This window comes from Dama dama, chromosome 24, assembly GCF_033118175.1.
Source record: "Dama dama isolate Ldn47 chromosome 24, ASM3311817v1, whole genome shotgun sequence".
Taxonomy (NCBI): Eukaryota; Metazoa; Chordata; class Mammalia; order Artiodactyla; family Cervidae; genus Dama; species Dama dama.
In genome coordinates this window covers 9311874-9326402 of record NC_083704.1, presented here as the reverse complement: position 1 = coordinate 9326402, position 14529 = coordinate 9311874, and positions in this window count along the sequence as shown.

Sequence of the window (14529 nt, the reverse complement as noted above, 5' to 3'; positions counted from 1 at the left end):
TAAAATCCTTTTATTGTTTCCCAGGTAGGTGATTCACCTCACCCTTCGAAACTGAAACGACCGTATACTCTTTCATGTCTATTCTGGGAGAGATTTTCTTATGTGCTTATGAATTTGTCTTCTTTACTAGATGATTAGTTTCGGTGCAAAGACTGACTCTTAGTCAAATCTGGATCCAATAACCCATGAATAGATTACTGGTGAGTGTGGGCACAGTCAAGGAAGCATGGAGCCATGGCGAGGAATTACATCTACCGGCTCTTGCCCCAGCCATCTTCAATGCTCTGAAGCAACATCACACCTAGAACGGAAGTCCATTCTTTTCTAAGTTACGTTTATATCACCCCTTTGGCCTATTGGCACACAAACAGTCCTCATATAAAACATTTATTCCAGCTCCTCGATGTAACCAAACAGGACCCAGGGGATGAAGGAAGCTTAGAATATCTAATTTTAGAAGAATCAGTTGAAATTCTAGCATGCATAGAATCTGTATCAAATAATTCTAGTTAATTATGGCTAGTATTGTATAGCATGTGTAGCTATCATCTAAATTATCTTGTCCACATACTTGAAGAAAATGATAAATATTTCTATCATCCCAACTCACACATTGAAACATCCACTACAATCTCCCCCTTAAACCATCCTCCTAGACCAACTGGCCTTTCAAGTAGTCGAGATATTCAAGTTGTTCTGTAGGGATTACAAGGAACATAATTTTTTTTATTCTCTATCCTTTTTGAGCTAATAGTTTCTGCCCAGCTGTCTTACATGTTTATTCAGCCTGTCTGTAGGGTGACCCAGTACAAGGAGGGCCAGTTTTGCTGCTAAAAAATCTAGGTTTGAATCTAGGCTACCCCACTCACTGTGTATCCCTGGGCAAGTTATAAATTTCACTTCCCCTCAGTTTCCTACAAAGATGAGAGTGGTACTGTGCAGAGGTTTATTAAACTTAAGTGGAAGATTGTATATGATTTTATATCCATGGGCACCTAGCAAGTGGCCACAGAAGTGAATGTTGTTGTTATTACTGTGGTTGTTTTCAGGTACTAGGCTCAGTATTTTAAGCCACATTACTTTTATAAAAATATTTATTTTTTGCTGTACTGCACAGCATGTGAGATCTTAGTTCCCCAGTCAAGGATAGAGCCCATGCCGCCTGCAGTGGAAGCATGGAATCTTAACCACTGGACGGCCAGGAAGCTCCAATCCACATTCATTTTTTTGTTAACTTTTGCAATATTTCACTGAAGTTTAGTTGATTTACAATGCTGTGTCAATTTCTGCTGGACAGCCAAGTGATTCAGTTTACACATTATTTTTTTGATCACGTACCACAGGTTTCACGTAAGGCACTGTTCTCATTCCCATTTTACTGACAGGGAAGTCGAGGCTCAGAGGAGCTGAAGAGCCTGTCCTGAATCCCCTGCTCATCAGGACCCACATGTACCTCTCTTCACTCCCGAGACCTCCTGCTCTGTGGCTCCTGCCACTTCCTTTCCCATCACATGCTTCCGGCCCACTCACCAGGTTCTCATTTCCAGATGGACAGGGCCACCGCGCTGCAGATCGTGAAGTCGCCTCCAGCCTGTCACTTCATTACTCAGGTGCTGAATCACAGGCCTGAGCCTCACCTCACCCCCTCCTCTGCCCACACGGTCCTGACGGTACACTGAGCCCCAGCACTGGCTCCCTCGGCTCTGAGAACAGAATGACAGACCCTCCCAGTTTATTTATCAGAAGAGCCCTAAGCCTTTAATAAATGACCACTTCAGAAACACAATTTCAGCGATCGCAGACAGGGCTATAACTGGAGATGGTATTGTCACTGGTGCTGACGGAGGGCTGACTGTATTTGCTCCTCCGTCCTCTTGTGTTCCCTTCAGAGACCACAGAAATACAGTTAAAAAATAACTTAGCCATGCTGAGATCTCCACAAGGTAAGCATTTCTGTATCATTCCCTGCAACAGGCTGAGGCCATCCTTAAAATGGAAATGGCTGCTGCAATGACCGACTGGTGGCTTCCTAACGACCTGTTTCATTGTTAAATGTCTCCTTTTACCTGATAAATTATTGAACCACAGCATCAACTGTGTGCGAGGCTAAAAAAAAAAACACACCGTGCTGCTGATCTTTCCAGAAACAGCTCTACCCCTCACACAGTGCTTGTTCTTTATTCTGCATTCTGGATTAGGTGACGTGCCTGCTGACTCCAAGCTCCTTAGGGGAGGAACTTTCTGTTCTTTGCACGACATACTTCATTATATGAGAAAGCTCTCTGTACCTCGAGAGTAGCACATAAATAAAACTACTTGGGAGCTAAAGCAAAAGAGAGCAGATAAAAATGCCATGTTTTGAGAAGTGAATGATACCGTGGCTTCATGAATCTGAACATCACGTTCATTTTAAATGAAAAACAAAGGTATATTATCATACAGAGTGAAGTAAGTCAGAAATCAAAAGCAAATAGTGCATATTAATGCATATATATGGAATCTAGAAAAGTGATATAGATTATCTTATTAGCAAATCAGAAATAGGGATGCAGATATAGAGAACACATATATGGATGCCAAGGGGGAAATAGGAAGGAGAAAAGCTGGGAGATTGGGATTGACACATATACACCATTGACACTATGTATAAAATAGGTAACTAATGAGAATCAGTTGTGTGTTAATTCTGTAAACAGAATCATATACTGTATAGCACAGGGAATTCTGCTCAGTGTTCTGTGGTGACATTGATGGGAAGGAAGTCCAAGAAGGAGGGGAGATGTGTACACATGTGGCTGATTCACTCTCCTGTACGCGTGAAACTGACACAGCATTGTAAAGCAGCTATATGCAAATAAAAGTTGATGCGACAAATAGGCTGTATTTTTATTTTTTTTTTTTAGGCTGTATTTTTAAACTCATATTTCACTCCAGGAAAGGCACTGGAAGAAAAGCATTGCACTAGCAAACAACATTAGATGTAAAATAATAACTTATATGAAAAGAATGTCTTCAAAACTAGAGTACTCAGCTTTTGAATGGAGGTAATGTGGAGCCAATAAAATGATCCTTATGGAAACTATATGATGACATGGGGTGGAAAGCAGTACATAAAATAGTACCTGCTCTTGAAATTATGGCCACTTTTATACAGAAAAATGCAAATAAGATTTCCTCGATTTAAAGGATCTTACACTAACCATGTGGAGTGGTGTGCACGGTGTGCACCGTGCCGGAGCGGCCGACAGGAGATACCCCATGTCCAAGGTCAGAGAAACCCCAAAAAGTCGGTAGGTGCTGAGAGAGGGCATCAGAAGGCAGACGGACTGAAACAACAGTCACAGAAAACTAACCAAACTGATCACATGGACCGCAGCCTTGTCTAACTCAATGAAACTATGAGCCATGCCGTGTAGGGCCACCCAAGACGGTCGGATCATGGTGGAGAGGTCTGACAAAATGTGGTCCACTAGAGAAGGGAATGGCAAACCACTTCCGTATTCTTGCCTTGAGAACCCAATGAACTATATGAAAAGGTGAAAAGATAGGACAACAAAAGATGAACTCCCCGGGTCAGTGGGTGCCCAATACGCTACTGGAGATCAGTGGAGAAATAACTCCAGAAAGAACAAAGAGACGGAGCCAAAGAAAAAACACCAACCAGTTGTGGATGTGACTGGTGATGGAAGCAAGGTCCGATGCTGTAAAGAGCAATATTGTGTAGGAACCTGGAATGTTAGGTCCGTGAATCAAGGCAAATTGGAAGTGGTCAAACAGGAGATGGCAAGAGTGAATGTCGACATTTTAGGAATCAGTGACCTAAAATGGACAGGAATGGGTGAATTTAACTCAGATGACCATTATATCTACTACTGTGGGCAAGAATCCAATAGAAGAAATGGAGCAACCATCATAGTCAACAGAAGAGTCCAAAATGCAGTACTTGGATGCAATCTCAAAAATGACAGAATGATCTCAGTTCATTTCCAAGACAAATCATTCAATATCACAGTAATCCAAGTCTATGCCCCAACCAGTAATGCTGAAGAAGCTGAAGTTGAAGAGTTCTATGAAGACCCACAAGACCTTTTAGAACTAACGCCCAAAAAAGATGTCCTTTTCATTATAGGGGACTGGAAGTCAAAAGTAGGAAGTCAGGAAACACCTGGAATAACAGGCAAATTTGGCCTTGGAGTACAGAATGAAGGAGGGAAAAGGCTAATATGGCTTTGTCAAGAGAATGTACTGGTCATAGCAAACACCCTCTTCCAACAACACAAGAGAAGTCTCTACACATGGACATCACCAGATGGTCAACACCGAAATCAAATTGATTATATTCTTTGCAGCCAAAGATGGAGAAGCTCTATACAGTCAGCAAAATCAAGATCGGGAGCTGACTCTGGCTCAGATCATGAACTCCTTATTGCCAAAGTCAGACTTAAATTGAAGAAAGTAGGGAAAACCACTAGACCATTCAGGTACGACCTAAATCAAACCCCTTACAATTATACAGTGGAAGTGAGAAATAGATATAAGGGACTAGATCTGATAGACAGAGTGCCTGATGAACCATGGATGGAGGTTTGTGACATTGTAAAGGAGACAGGAATCAAGACCATCCCCAAGAAAAAGAAATGCAAGAAGGCAGAGTGCCTGTTGGAAGAGACCTTACAAACAGCTGTGAAAAGAAGAGAAGCAAAAAGCAAAGGAGAAAAGGAAATATATATCCATTTGAATGCAGAGTTCCAAAGAATAGCCAGGAGAGATAAGAAAGCCTTCTTCAGTGATCAGTGCAAGGAAATAGAGGAAAACAATAGAATGGGAAAGACTAGAGATCTCTTCAAGAAAATTAGAGACACCAAGGAAACATTTCATGTAAAGATGGGCACAATAAAGGATAGAAATGGTATGGACCTAACAGAAGCAGAATACATTAAGAAGAGATGGCAAGAATACACAGAAGAACTACACAAAAAAGATCTTCATGACCCAGATAATCATGATAGTATGATCACTCACCTAGAGCCAGACATCCTGGAATGTAAAGTCAAGTGGGCCTTAGGAAGCATCACTATGAACAAAGCTAGTGGAAGTGATGGAATTCCAGTTGAAATATTTCATAAAAGATGATGCTGTGAAAGTGCTGCACTCAATATGCCAGCAAATTTGGAAAACTCAGTAGTGGCCACAGGACTGGAAAGGTCAGCTTTCATTCCAATCCCAAAGAAAGGCAATGCCAGAGAATGCTCAAACTACCGCACAATTGCACTCATCTCACATGCTAGTAAAGTAATGCTCAAAATTCTCCAAGCCAGGCTTCAGTAATACATGAACCGTGAACTTCCAGATGTTCAAGCTGGTTTTAGAAAAGGCAGAGGAACCAGAGATCAAATTGCCAACATCCAGTACATCATCAAAAAACCAAAAGAGTTCCAGAAAAACATCTATTTCTGCTTTATTGACTATGCCAAAGCCTTTGACTGTGTGGATCACAATAACCTGTGGAAAATTCTGAAAAAGATGGGAATACCAGACCACCTGACCTGCCTCTTGAGAAATCTGTATGCAGGTCAGGAAGCAACAGTTAGAACTGGACATGGAAAAACAGACTGGTTCCAAATAGGAAAAGAAGTATGTCAAGGCTGTATATTGTCACTCTGCTTATTTAACTTATATGCAGAGTACATCATGAGAAACGCTGGGCTGGAGGAAGCACAAGCTGGAATCAAGATTGCTGGGAGAAATATCAATAACCTCAGATATGCAGATAACGCCACCCTCATGGCAAAAATTGAACAAGAACTAAAGAGCCTCTTGATGAAAGTGAAAGAGGAGAGTGAAAAAGTTGGCTTAAAGCTCAACATTCAGAAAACTAAGATCATGGCATCTGGTCCCATCACTTCATGGCAAACAGATGGGGAGACAGTGGAAACAGTGTCAGACTTTATTTTGGGGGGCTCCAAAATCACTGCAGATGGTGACTGCAGCCATGAAATTAAAAGACACTTGCTCCTTGGAAGGAAAGTTATGACCAACCTAGATAGCATATTAAAAAGCAGAGACATTACTTTGCCAACAAAGGTCCGTCTAGTCAAGTCTATGGTTTTTCCAGTAGTCATGTATGGATGTGAGAGTCGGACTATAGAGAAAGCTGAGCACTGAAGAATTGATGCTTTTGAACTGTGGTGTTGGAGAAGACTCTTGAGGGTCCCTTGGACTGCAAGGAGATCCAACCAGTCCATCCTAAGGGAGATCAGTCCTGGGTGTTCATTGGAAGGACTGATGTTTGAAGCTGAAATTGCAATACTTTGGTGACCTGATGTGAAGAAATGACTCATTTGAGAAGACCCTGATGCTGGGGAAGATTGAGGGCGGGAGGAGAAGGGGATGACAGAGGACAAGATGGTTGGATGGCATCACCAACCCAATGGACATGGGTTTGAGTAAACTCCAGGAGCTGGTGATAGACAGGGAGTTCTGGCGTGCCGCAGTCCATGGAGTCACAAAGAGTCAGACATGACTGAGTGACTGAACCAACTGACTGCCTGCCTGACACTAGCCATGAGCCATAAAGGATTTAGGCAGCATATGCATAGCAGGAGCTATAGTCTCCCTTGTGAATAAGGATAGGATGGGCTGTGCTGCAGTAACAAAACAGCCCCCCGTAGCTCTATGACCACACACACATTGTTCCTTAACCCAAGTTCTCTACAGTCCCGTTGTCCTCCCAGGTAGTGCCTCCCAAGAGCCATGGTTCAGCGCTCACATCCCTTTCATCTGGAACAGCTGTGCCACCTGGACAAAGAGCTTCCAGGGTTGATCCGGCAAGCTGGAGGAGGACCCAGAAGATGTGCCCTGCTGTTACAGATCAAACTGTGTCTCCTCAAAATTCATATCTTGAAGCCCTAGCATCCCTGTGACTGTATCTGGAGCCAGGACCTTTATTTTGATTAATATGAAATGAGGGCCTAAGGATGGGCCCCCATCTGATGAGGATGGTGCCCTGATAAGGAGCAGAAGCAACATGGGGACTTTTGCTGGCTCTCCTGCTCTGCCCACCTATGGGGACAGCGAGGTCACAGCAATGCCGGTGACCATCTACAACCAGGAGGACAGCTCTCTTCAGAATCCCAGTTTGCCAGCACCTTTTACCATGACTGTGAGCAAACGGACGTTTATTGTTTTGTTTTGTTTTTAATGTCCCACACTTTTTTTTTATGTGGATTTTTAAATAGTCTTTATTTAATGTGCTACAATATCACTTCTGTTTTAGTTGTTGCTGTTTTTTTTTTTTTCTGGCCAAAAGATATGTGGGAATCTCAGCTCCCCAAGCAAGAATTGAACCCTGCCCCCATGCAGTGGAAGCTGGAGTCTTACCCACCGGGCCATCAGGGAAGTTTCAGAAGTCTGTGGTATTTTGTCCTGGTGGCCTGAGCTAACTGATAACACACCTGCCTCAGCTCCGGGGTGACTACGTATCTGACCCCAGACCATCCTTGGGAACTAGTGATCTGGCTCTGCCTCATTGCACTGAGGCCAGAAGTTGTGTTGCTCGTTCACCCAAAAGGAAAGGGGAGCAAGTATCAGTGAACACTGACAGGGGCTCCCACACCTCCACACACTCCTCGGTGAGGCCCAAACTCGCCCTGAGCTGGGGAGAAAACAAACAGGATTTCAGGAAAATAAGAAAGAGCCGGAACCCGCAAGGAATTTGTGTCACTTCCAGTCCTCTTGGATTTAGACCCCAGGTACAGGAAGGGTGTGAAATGAGTCTTGAAATGGTGGGTACTTCTGAGAATAGATGGCTTAATTATGAATATACTCTGAGGTTTTTGAACACAGGAGTTTCCCAAGGTCCCAGGTATGGTCAGGACATGAGGAAGCCACACTGGGGCATATGGGGAACTGATCTCCAGGGATTTGGGTAGAAGACTGAAGTAGAACATTCAAAAATCAGTAACACCCCAAGACTGGACACAAAAAATAAGCTCAGAACAGAGTAAGCAGGTGGCGTGGACACTTCATTCATGAGGGGAACTCGAGCATCTTTTCCAGGCTCCCTGGTGCTGGGTCCTGCAGGACAACATTAACAGTAGAAGATGCTGACAAGGGCTGGGATTTATAGCTTCAATAAGGACAGTGGGATCGTATGATCGCAGAGGCCATGTGGCATTACTTAACAGACAGAGGCAAGATGGATGAAATTACTGTGAGGAAAAACAAAGCCAAACTGGCAACCAGGGAGTCTTGACCCATGAAGATCTGTGACTACAGAGCACAGACCACAGTATCTCAGGAACAGGGTCTGGCATAGCAGGACAGCCTCCCTGAAGCAGAGAAGACGTCGCTGCCCTTATTCCATAGCTCTAAAAATGATGTACAGCATTTGGTGAGTCTCTGTGAATTTTAGAGGCAACTCATACCTCACTTGGGAATATTTCTGTAAGCCATTTATCAGGTGATGCAGAAAGGGGTGTTCAGAGCAAGAGAAGATTCTGCAGCCATTCCGGGGTGTGGGGCAAGCTATCCTGCCACTGAGGCCATAAGACTAACAGATGTCATGGTGTTAGGGACACTCCCGCTGAATAAGAATGCAGTGTATCATCCTTGACAAGCCTCGATAGAAGAGTCTAGTGCATATACCTTGGATTCTAGAATAAGGCCATGTTTTTAGCAGGAGAAACGGTTGGAAAAGAGTTCCTGGAGTGCTAAAAAGCCTTGAAAGTGAAAGTGTTAGTCATTCAGTCATGTCCAACTCTTTGTGATCCCATGGACTGTAGCCCCCCAGGCTCCTCTGTCCATGGGATTCTCCAGGCAGGAACACTGGAGTGGGTTGCCATTTCCTACTCCAGGGGATCTTCCCAACCCAGGGGTCGAACCCAGGTCTCCTGTATTGAAGGCAGATTCTGAAGCCCTAGGAGAATCTTAACAGCCTGACCAGAGAACACCAAGGAAGTGTGTGTCTGGGTTGCTCATTATGAACTGGTACTATCAGATCCATCAAACCATAATGTAGCGTGGCTGCAGCAGTCCTTCATATGATGAAAACAGTGCCTCCAGGATCAGGCACAGATGGGTCTTGGAGGCACAGAGAACTCACAGGAGGAGGTGGCCCATCTCTGAACTCATGTGTTACACCCTCAGAGGGACACTCATCCTAGAAGAAGACACGTGGGTCCAGGTCCCTGACACATGGGCTCTGGGTACTGGTACTGATGGTGCCCTACGGAAGCCTGGTCTGAGGTGACCTTGAGGGACATCCTCCCAGTGGGCAAAGGTAAGAACAGGAAATGTGGTCTTTGCTTTATATGGAGAAGGAAATGACCCGAGTTGAAATGTACAATAATATCCAATTCTGGGCATTGCTGAATGTCTTTACTTACTGGTCAGCTGCCAGGAAAGAGTGAGACCAGAAGAGCAGAAACAAAGGAGTTTGGGAAATAGACACAGGGGTGAACTTGTTGCAAAGGACACAAAACAGGCTCGTTTGTGTTTCGTGCTGGAGCTCACTCTAACGTGACCATTGCCCCAGAGCCTGAGCAAAGGGCCCAGGAATAGTGTTGTTGTGTGATGGTGACAGAAATGGAGGTGGCATGTGGGTCACACAGCTCCTCTTACCAAGGGCACCATCGAATACTCAGCCTGCCAAGAGCAGAATCTGATGCACTGTCTCCTGATGAGAGCTGCCAGCCACTTCCTGGTAGATTGATTTATTAGATGACTCCTATCTAGAATTTTACTTACTGGAATTGATACCTATTCCAGACATGGAATCACCTTCCTGGCCTACCGTCCCTCTGCTGGAACCTGACAAGTCAGCCTTTGGGCTTGCCAGCTGGTGCGAGTGGTAAAGAACCCGCCTGCCATTACAGGAGACAGAAGAGACATGGGTTTGACCCTTGGGTCAGGAAGCTCCCCTAGAGGAGGGCATGGCAACCCGCTCCACTTTTCTTGCCTAGACAATCCCATGGACAGAGGAGCCTGGTGGGCTACGGTCCTTAGGGTCACAAAGAGTCAGATACAGCTGAAGTGACTTAGCGCGCACACAGCACATTTAGAATATTACTTACTGGAATCGATACCTCTTCCAGACATGGGATTGCCTTCCCGGCCTACAGTCCCTCCGTTGGAACCATGCACAGATTTACAGAACATCTTTACAGCTGCCTATGATACCAATCGTCACCAACTAAAAGACACTTTTTTGTGGTGATGGGCATTTGATCACTTGATCCACCATATATCACCTCACTCAGAAGCAATCGGCCTGACAGCATGACGGAGTGGCTCACTGAAGTCTCCCATAAGGCCCGCCCCAGGGACAACACCCTGGGGGTCTTGGACATCATGCTCTGAGGCTTGGTGCTGAAGCAGTGGCTAATGCACATGGCACTATGTCCCCCAAAGCCAGAGTCAATGGGCTGGAATGGTACCCAGGGGCACAAGCCAGACAGACAACACTTCTCATGCCCAGGTTTAGTTTCTGAAATTTGTTCTTCTTGTCCCTAAAATGTTAGATTCCGCTGGGTCAGATTCCACACAACCTTAACCTACAGCTACAACCTTGCCAGCTGGGGGCTCCTCGGTAGAGCAGAACATCAGACAAGAAAAGGCATTATTATGTTGGCAGTCCTAACTGATCCCATTACCACGTGGAGGGATGCTGTTACACAACAACAAGCAGGAAGGAGCACAGCATGGTACCTCGGGGCTTCCCTGGGGCATCGTTTAGTGCGTCTGTGCTCAGTAATAACTGTAAATGGGAAACTGCAGAAACCACAGTTCAAGACAGGTAAAACAACTGAGGACTTACATCCCTCAGAGATGAAGCTCTGAGCTGCCCTACCAAGCAAGCAGCTTGTCTGCACTGAAGTGCTGACTAAAGGTGAAGGAAATAAATACTGAGAGAGAGAGAGATAGGCCATGAATGTTAATTGTGGCCCCAGAAGGAGTTGCAGAAGTAATAGCTGAAGCTAATTCCACAGATCCTCATGTTTAAGCATTTTGTAGACTTGGAGGGGTGACCACAGCTTTGAAATCTCCGTGAATGTTAAAGATGGTGGAAAGCCTGAGGAGGCTGAGGTACTTCTGTGAACACACTATACTGAGTAGCTTTGTACCCTAATTCACATTTTCCATCAAACCATTTACTCCAGCCATTGGCGCAACAACAGGTTTCTACCTGGAAGCTTTACCTGCCATGACACATAACAGGACATCACTTCAGCTGCCCGGCTGCTCCCCTGAATCTGCAGTAGAGACCAGCTGCAAGAACTCACTTGGAACTCACACATGGAAATCCTGAAAGTGCAAGAGAGCTAACACTTTATGAGGAAACACTGAGAGGTGGGGGATGACAAGTGTGGATAGAAAAATGCTCTTCTCTCTGTCCTTTTGGTGGACACTTCTGAGACACCTGATCCTTCAGAGGGATGTGGCAGAATTCATCACTGATAGACTGAAGAATGCACACTTCCATGGTATAATCAGGTTCTGATGATTCAGTGATCAAAAGACAAATAATTGAAAAATAGAGAAAGGGTCTGAATAGACATTTTCTCCAAAGATATACTAAGGGTCGAAAAGCACACAAAAGGTGTTTACCATCATTAGCCAGGAAAGGCAAACCAAAGCCTCAATGTTATATCAATTTACACCTCCTACAACAGACAAAATCAAAAAGACAGACAATAACAAACATTGCCAAGAATGTAGGGAAATTAAAACCCTCATTCATTGCATGTTAGAATGTAAAATGGTATAATCGTTTTGGAAAACAAGCCAGAAGCTCCTCAGAAGATTAAACATAGAGTTACCATATGACCCAGCAATGCCACTCCTAGGAATACACCCAAGAAAATTAAAAACACCTTGTATACTGTACCAAAGTTCCTGGCATCCTTATAATAGCCAAAAAGTAGGCACAACATTAGTGTCCACCAGCTGGTGAATGAATAATTAAATGGGGTTTGTTCATATAAGGGAATGTTATTTGACAATAAAAAGATGTGCAGGGCTGACACATTCTGAAACATGGCTGAACCTTGAAAACATGCTCAGTGAAAAGCTGGTCTCATGTGCGTCCCCCTACCTGGAATAGGCAAACGCATAGAAAGTAGATTGATGGTTACCAGGACCTGGGAGAAAGGACAATTAAAGGAAACAAGCTTTCTGTTGGGATACTGAGAATGTTCCAAAATTTGACTGTGGTGAAGGCTGCACAACTGTGAGGGAAATTAAATAAATAGTCTCCTTTAGGCTTCAGAGACAAAGCAGAGCAGGCCTCCGACCTCGCTTCTAACCTGCCTGTACCCTGCACTGTGAATGCCCTGCCTGCCTGCTGTGAGCGCACCATGGATAAGATAGGGCAGGAATCTTGAGACTGTTGAGACCCTCGAGGGGGTCTGGCTAACCAAGCCCCAGGATTAACATTCCAAGTTTTACAGGACAGAACAAACTGCATTAACATGAACCCGGAGTGGCAGTTTGCTCACAGATTGATGATGATATCACATTGCACCCTGGGATGATAAGCGGGAACCCTAAACTGCAGTTCTAAAAGTCTCAACCATGGAGCAGACCGGCTGCCTGGGACCTTTTCAAAACTGGGGCTCCAGATATGCTGTGATACAGGACTTCCCAGCACTGTTTGAGTCTGGATGTTGGTCAGAACCCAATTTGGTGATGTATCCTCTGCTGTTGCTATTTCTCTTTTCTTTTAATGTTCGTATATTGACAGTAAGCTAGATAATTGTCTAATAAATATTGGTATTACTTGTGTATAACGAGTGGCTTATTTTGTTAACAAATCCTTTGAACCTGAGATGAAAGTGAAAACTTTCTGCAAAACAACAACTTTGGGTACACAAAAACTATGAAATTATACATTTCAAATGGAGGAACTTTATGTTATGTGGATTGTATCCCCCCAAAAAAGGCTTGTTTATTTTAAGAATGAAGACACTAAAGAATTGCACCCTTTTCCTCTAATCCTGTTTTCCTCTCTCTCGAGTCTATTCCCCAGATCACCCTTCATAATGAGCTAGCTGCATGCAAGCCCTGATTCAGACTTTGCTTTCTGGGAAGAAGGCAGGACGGACATAGGTGTCTGTGAGTGAGTACATTTCTCCTTGGAGAAAAAAGTGAACAGGGGGTACCACTACCAACATAGTTACCTAGGGAGACACTCAAGGTTTTTGCCTGTTTTACTTTCTTGTATCAATGGGATAAAGAACAAACCTCATATCCATTCCTATTTTCTCACAGCCTTTCCTCTCGAAGATTTTATGAACCCAGGCAAATATGATATCATTTATATATGCAATCTAAAATATGACACAAATTAATTTATCTACCAAAAAAAAAAAAAAAACAGACTTAGAGAAGAGGCTTGTGCTTACCAAAGGGGAGCAGGGGGTGAGGGAGGGATGGACTGGGAGTGTGGGGTTAGCAGATGCCAACTAGTATATTCAGGATGGCTGAACAACAAGGTCCTTCTGTATAGCACAGGGGACTATATTCAACATCCCCTGAGAAACCATAACAGAAAATATGAAAAAGAATTATATATGTATATATTCACTTACATACATATAACTGAATCTCTTTGCTGTACATCAGAAATTAACACAGCATTGCAAATCAACTATGTGCTATGTCACTTCAGTTGTGTCTGACCCTTTGCGTCCCTATAGACTGTAGCCCGCCAGGCTCCTCTCTCCATAGGATTCTCCAGGCAAGAATACTGGAGTGGGTTGCCATGCCCCCCTCCAAGGGTCCCAAACCAGGGACTGAACGCTCGTCTCTTACATCTCTGCAGTGGCAGATGGGTTCTTTACCACTTAGCACCACCTGGGAAGCCCTTCAATAAAATTAAAAATAAAAAAGAATTAGGGTAAGAAAATGTACTGACATTAATTAAGAGTTTGTTGTTGTTGTTGTTTTTTAATCCTGGGATAGGAATAAATAAGAGATACTTTTCCCTTCCTCATCTCTTGAAGCTTTGAGTTCTGATCCTGAGTAACATACCCCATTTTAAGGATACATTACTTTTCTGTTGCAGAGTTCTCAGGTATTCAGACAACCACCAGTTACCAACGTTTTCCTTAGGGGAAGGACAGACGGAAGAGAGAATCTAATCTAGGGAGGACAAGGGGAAGAGACCTGTCTGATTCTGGATCTAAGACATACAGAATGCACTCACCTCCTGCATAGTCTAGAGCAGGTATCTATATACATTTTCTGCTGAACAGTTTCTTTGTTTTGACTTTGTGGGCTACAAAGTCTCTGTCACAACCACTCATCTCTGTCCTTGAAGTGGGAAGGCAGCCAAAGGCTGCTGCAGACAATAAAATGGAATGAGTGTGGCTGTGTTCCAATAAAACTTTATTTATGGAAACTGCCTTTCCCATCACAGAAATTTTTAATTCTTATCATTTTCATGTGCCATGAAACATTATTCCTGTTTTGATCATTTTCAGCCATTTAAAACCAAAACCACTCTCCACTTGTGGGTCAAATGAAACT